This window comes from Panthera pardus, unplaced genomic scaffold, assembly GCF_024362965.1.
Source record: "Panthera pardus isolate Hobbes unplaced genomic scaffold, ASM2436296v1 HiC_scaffold_6, whole genome shotgun sequence".
Lineage (NCBI taxonomy): Eukaryota > Metazoa > Chordata > Mammalia > Carnivora > Felidae > Panthera > Panthera pardus.
In genome coordinates this window covers 71,421,728-71,428,825 of record NW_026526991.1, presented here as the reverse complement: position 1 = coordinate 71,428,825, position 7,098 = coordinate 71,421,728, and positions in this window count along the sequence as shown.

The following is a 7,098-nucleotide window of genomic DNA, read 5'->3' as shown; positions in this document are numbered from 1 at the left end:
TTAGAGAAGGAATTGGTAGAGATATCACAAAAAGCACAAAGCATGAGGGACTAGATTGATATATTTGACTACATTAGAATTTAAAAAAGAAATTTTCAGCAGAAGGCACTATTCGAGTTCCCACACAAGGCACAGAATGGAAGGGGATATCTGTCATGCATATAACTGACAAAAAATTATTAAAGAGACTTTATAAAACTACTCTTACAAATTAATGCAGAGAGAGAGAGAGAGAGAGAGAGAGAGAGAGAGAGACAACCGAAAAGAAAATGTGCGAGAGAGAGAGAGAGAGAGAGAGAGAGAGAGAGAGAGAGACAACCGAAAAGAAAATGTGCAAAAGAAAGAATTCTAAGAGCCAGATGAATTGGAGAATAAGCATATGAAAAGATGTTCACACTAAGTGGTAATATGGGAAATATAAATTCAAAGTGAGATACAATGTCACACCTATCAGGTTGGTGAAAATGAACAAATCCAAACAGGGTGGAGGATGTTGAGCAGTTGGGACACTCACACTATGTGGAGAAGAACGCATGGGGCTAGGGACGACGCCGTGGAGAGTACCTTGGCAGTATCTTGTAATGCTTCACCTGAGCACGCTCTGTGCAGCAGCTCTTCTGCTTCATACACCCCTTGGAGAAGCTTTACACTGCGAGCAAGGAGTCTCCGGTACTGTTGCACTGTTTTCAACAGAGGAGGTGCATGGCTTGTGCTATAGTCATTCAATGGAGACTACTAACCTACCAGTTTAAAATGAATTAATTAAAACCATGTGGATCAATATGGATGTATATAAAAAATTGCTTAGCAAAAAAAGTACAGAGTGGTTACCATATATATAAAACACAATATGTACATTACATATATTGTAAAACATCGCCATATAATACTATACATACAGGGGCGCCTGGGTGGCTCACTGAGTTAAGCGTCTAACTCTTAATTTCAGCTCAGGTCATGATCTCACAGTTATTGAGATCGAGCCCCTCATCGGGCTCTGCACTCACAGCTCAAAGCCTCCTTGGGATTCTCTCTCTCTGTTCCTCCCCTGCTCTCTCTCTCTCTCTCAAAATAAATATTAAAAAAAAAACTATAGATACATATAAAATTTGTAACATTATTAAAGCTGCATGAAAATGAAAAACATAGAATGCATTATAGAGGCTTACTCTGGAGTGGAATAAATGGAATGGGATTGGGAAGTGACATGCTGGCATTTTCAACTGTATCCTTAATGTTTTTTTTTTTTCAAACAAAGGAAAGCATAACAAAGGAGGCAAATATAGCAAATGTTCAAGAATGTCCACTAGTTATTTTCCATAATTTCAGTAGAAAAATTTCAATAGAAAAAAATTTCAATCTTTTTTTTTTTTAAAGTTTATTTATTTTGAGACAGAGAGAGAGAGCGAGTGTATGAGCAGGGGAGGGGCAGAGAGAGAGGAAGAGACAGAGAATCCCAAGCAGGCTCCATACTGTCAGCTTGGAGCCTGATGTGGGGCTTGAGCCCATGATCTGTGAGATCGTGACCTGAGCGGAAACCAAGAGTCAAACGCTTATCTGACTGAGCCACCCAGCCACCCCCCAAAATTTCAATTTCAATAAAAATATCTCATAGTTAAAAATAAAGTATAACCCTGTGTATAAGAAAGACTGTCAATGAGAAAAAACGGACTCTAAGTAAAAACTTAGTATGGCACACCATGGATTGATAGGTTTACTATGATAAAAACAAAGGATAGCGCATTTTAACTAACACTCTAGAGTACTGATTTTTAAGCATGTTAGTAATATATTATGCCAAACTCCAACGTATTAAAGAGATGAGCGGTATTTTATTGATATAATTATTTCATAAGGATATACATCTATCCTTATGAAACATATACAAATATATATGAAAATATAAAAATGAATATATTCATTACAGCGTGAGGATAGTAGATTAAAAACTCCTATTATCCTCAATAAAAAGACAGACAGCCTCAGTTCTCAAAGAGGACACCCAAATGGCCAACAAACATATGAAAAAGCATTTAACCTTGCTAGTCGGCCATCGGGGGACCATATATCCTGGTTTGCTAGTAACAGTCCCAATTTACTCTGCTTTACTTGCTAAAATTTTAAAAACACCCCCTTTCACTTTTGGTTTAGATGATACATCTTGTGGTTGCCCTACTTACCAGGGAAATAGAAATTAAAATCACGTTGAGGGACAACTACACATCAGAATTAAAAAGACTGGCAATGCCAAAGGTTTGCAAAGATGTGGGCCGATAATAACTCTGACACACTGAATGGTGGGAAGAGCCTGTGGCTGATGCGAGCAGCTTCCACACTCAGCCAATCTGGGGCGGTGAAGATGGGTGGCTCTTTTGACCAAGCCTGTGTTACTTTGTCTTAGGATTTTTAGGGCCCTTTCTCATGAGATGGGACTGGACCGAGACTCTGCTCAAAGTCCTGGGAGTGCTGCCTGCGGAGTCTGTGTTTTAAGGCTGGATTAGCTTAGTTTGCAGTTTATGATATGTACCAATAAGCAATTTAGTTATGGTTAAGCACTAATTCAGAGCTGAGTAAACTTTGTTCAAATATGATACGTGTTCAGTCGTGTACATAAAAGTCAGCTAAGTTACAGAAATACTGATCTATAGGAAGGGAGTATCAAAATGCTTCTGAGGGCAATTTCTCTGTACTTTCCCAGTTTTCTGTGACATGACATTTCCTCAGACCAGCAGAAAGGAGAACATAACAAATGAGGTAAGTCTGTGAAATGTTGAGGCCGGCTCTAACTTCTTCCTGTTTCATTTATCTCTTCATGACTGCCTGGTCCCCATACAGGAGAAAGAGGGGTCGAGAACTTGGACTATCTTATTCTTGGGTTTAACACTGATTCCTTCTTTCTTCCAAAACATGAGAGAACCAATGACTGCCTTGGCCTCAAAAAGCCCTCTGTAATCTTTCAAGCCACCAGAAAGAGTTAACTTCAGCCCAACAATCTGGATGACTTTCTGGTTCTTCATTCAAGGAGAAATACTGTGTGTTTTTTTTTTTTTCTTTCTCTCTCTTTTAAATTTAATCGCAGCCAAGGTCAAGAAGTCATCTGGGATTCCCAGCTGCATTATACTTTCTTCATTTTGTGGGTCCAAGTTAGGCAATGAATGTGACTTCAATTTGCGTGTGTGGTGCAAATGGATTCTTGTCTGACTTCGTCACACTTTCATCAGACATGAACAAGGCCTCGGCGTCTTCTGACCTGTTGCATTCTTGATTACCTTTCCTTTGATGCTTGCCGCCGTGTTAGCCAGCCAAGAGCTCCCCTTCCCGGGAACCTCAGCACTGGGAGCCTTGTGCCAAAATCACAAGGTGCTCCTTCCGTCACACAAGGCTTTTGTTTCGACATTTCTTGAGCGAACCCGCCCATCAAGTCTGATTCTGTGGGAGAACATATTTGTAAGACAAAGCAATGCTGCGGCCTACCAGGAGGCCTGTGACTCGCACAGTGAATTATTCACTCTGGGCCTTGCAGGACACGCCGGGTCACCCATGTTCACAGCGGGAGCAAGGCATTATTCATTACCAGGCTTAGGTTTGCTGTCTTCAGAGATTCCCCCTCCCTCCCTTCATTGCCCCTTCAGGTTTTAACAAGACATCACATTCTTTTAAACTTCCCCTGGGCAGCAGAGGTCTCCCCCAACCCCCCCTTCCTTTTTCCACACGCAGAAGGTACGATAATAGACAGAAAGCTGGAGCAGTTGTAAATTGCAGCAGTTAATGTCAAATTGATGGAACAGTGATCAAATGAAGTTCATAACCAACCACACAATGCAACCTGAGGGTGGAATGCTGTTTCAAACATTTCTAATGACAGGGTTATAAAATCATAAAAATGGAGACCTTTTTTCCCCCTCCGGCAATAAAAAGAATTATGTGGGTGATGAAAACTGTTAATGAGGATGAGACTGGACACTGGTTTTGGAGAGAGCTCTCATGATTTGGGACGGCTATGCCACAGTCAGAACTTCAGCACTGGGACATCCTCCACGTCTCTCTGCTTCTCCAACTCTCTACTTCCGGGTCTTCTAACCTTGACTGTAGGGACGACAGGGAAAGTTTGCTTGTCTACCAAAGCGAGGGTGGAGATCGCTGAGCTGTCTGCTTCGGTCCAGCAGACCGCGTGGTCCATTCACAAAGCAGAATGAGGGGCAGTGTCGCACAATTAACAGCGAAACATTTAAAAACTTACTGCACTAGACGCGACGCAGCTGACTTCCAGCTGTCTATTCAGCTGCAGACAGCAGAAGGAAAAGTGATTAGAGGCAGGGAAACATTACAGTAAAAAGAGCCAGAGAATAATATTTAACACATCCCATTGTTACTTTCACACAGAAGGGAAGAACAGAGCCATTCACGTTTAGCTTAGTATATTTCTCCCCTCCAATGGATGTAAATGGTATCAGTGTCCCAGAGAATAACCTTTTCAGAAAGATTTGGTTGCAGGGAAAAGAAGAAATTGCAACTTGGTGGCAAGAGAAATGGAGTGAAGGGCAGAGGCCACTTAAATAACAATTAGGGTCTCCTGCTGCTGCTGGAGGAGTCTCTTTCTGCAGGGCTGACACGGGATGCACATGCTGCTGGTCGTGTGTGTCATTAGCATTTCAGGCACAAGAGTGAACTGACAACTTGTTTTCAAGTAGGTCCACTCCTGTCGTTACTGGCGTTTCTTACAACTGCTGAAACTGAGGTTTGTGAAATAGCCATTTCAGTTAGGACTGGAAATATCCAAGGAAGGTACTGAACCCATAAAATATGAAAATTCACATAAACCTGTAGAGATAGCATGTATGAAAAGTCTACAAAGCACTCCAATGAGTGACTTAGGTTTATAGGGCTTGTCTACAGAGCACAGAAAATCCATGCACCTGGATAATTCTGACAAACAGCTTTGGTTTGCCCTTAACCACCTTCACAATTGAGGGCCTAGTTGAGCCATTTTTGATGGAACATGGGGTGGCTCCCTTTGATTGTGTGGACCCGGGCATGTAATGTGTTCTATTTCAATTCCTGTAATTGAAAGGCATATGTGTCGGCTAAATATTACAAAGCAGGATGTGGCTCCTGGAGGGTGCACTAATTGACCTGCTAAGAACCAGCATCAACACGTTCTCCAGTTGTGGTCTGGAGGCTGAATTAAAATAAATACGCACTCTCGTGTCCTATTTAGACTTGTGTGATTAAAAAAACTCATATACAAAGCTGATGAGACCCGCGTTAGTTGCAAGTTAATGCTTGCTGGCTTCTTGCAGTCAACTCACCGGCACCACTCAGTAAACAAGAATTCAAGCACAGTGGGTGCTCTACCTCTGCTGCCAGAAAGGGAGGCATTGAGAGAGGCTCAGCCGCAGGGCTGTGGCAGGAGTGCCAGTCTTGGGGCCAGACACTTGGCTTGGTTCCATTCTCCTCTTCCTTCAACCCCTGGTCGCTTATGGAGGTCACACCAGAGTTTTCTCAGACATCAAATGGGGGAAACAATGTGGACCTCATAGACAGTTGTGAGGTCCTCACCATCAAGTCACTGGCACTGAGAAGACTGATGTTTGCCAGCCATTTACTGGACAGATCATGGCGGGGATTGGTGTTGGGCAAGGACAGGGGGAGAATACAACCAAGGACATCCCTCCCCCTTGGGATGCTGTCTAGTTCCAAATAACAGGTCTTCGGGCAACAGGAAAGCAGTTGTATCTGACTCAAGGGCTGCTGGGCCCTGCTTGGAAACAGAATATCTTTAATGAGGTTTTTAATGACAGTTCCCTTCCAATTTAGGGGAAGTCTGCATTGAGAGAAATTTGATGCCTCAGGCCTTGGGAAGCAGAATTAGCATATATCTTTTAATCTTAAGGAAAATAAGTAGTTTTAGTTTATAACCTCCTGGTGTATCTTGTCTAGTGTTCCTGATGCACTCTGTTTAGGTAATCACATGAAATGGGGAAATCAAATCAGTTCTGGCTGATTCAAAATGTCCTGGCTGAGAAGCAGAGGAGATGTCAGTAGAGATTTCAGGCTCATGGAAAAGCGCTTAGGTGGGGCTTCATCTGTTTCCTTCATTCTAAGCAGAGAGGTCCTTTGTGGGTCATAAGACAAGAAACAAGAGGTTTAGAGAGCCCCTCAAGAACGAGGGGGCCAAAAACTGGATATGAAGAGCAAAACACTTCAACAAGCTCAGCCTGAGGAGCGAAGGTTAAATGACCCCAGGGATGAACCAGCCAGTTCTGAAGCAACTTCCTTGGTTTGGAGCCAGAGGGCCAGATGCCCAGTGCCTGTGAACACACAGGATTTAAGGCAGACTGCTGCCCTTGAGAACCTTCTGTGCTTTTTAGCTCAGTATTGGAGGAGTTTTATTTCATAAATCGTATATTTTGAGAGGCAAACCTGTGACCTGCTGGATCCTGGACATAGAACCCATGCTATGGAAAAAGGGACTTGACCCAGTAATAAAATGCTTTGAGATTAGTCCCATCAAAAAGATAAAAATCTGAAATTGTAAGCATTGTAAGGGTTTTAATTTTATTTAATCATAGACACGTTTCCTGTTATAACTTTTTAAAGATGTTCTACATTTGAAAAGAATTAGGACAATCCTGTATCTTTGATCAACTCAACATCTCTTTAGGGGAAAAGATTTAACACTCTAGTTTTTAAACAGAAATATAAATATGCATCAGCTAACAGTTTTCCAAATTAGGCAGCATAAACTTTATAATTTCATGACATCCAAATGAATAGGAGGCCTGTTTTATGCTTAGAAGTGATTGTCTTTGAACTAAACACACTTGAGCGAGGGATTTTTGTGTGTCATTATTTTTGACACAACTTGTCATTAGTTTTAACTTTGACCGGGTTGTAATGAAAAATTTGGTTGTGCAAGTTTACCCATTGTTTATCTACACTCAGACTTAATTATTGCTTCCCAGGTCAATCATCACCATTTTAAGTGGAAAGAAATGGCCTTAACCCATGGGATGATTCCCACAGAGTTTATTATATGTAGTTAGACCATGAGGTCAGATGCATAGAAAGAGTGGGCAGAATACTCTGGGAGTAGGG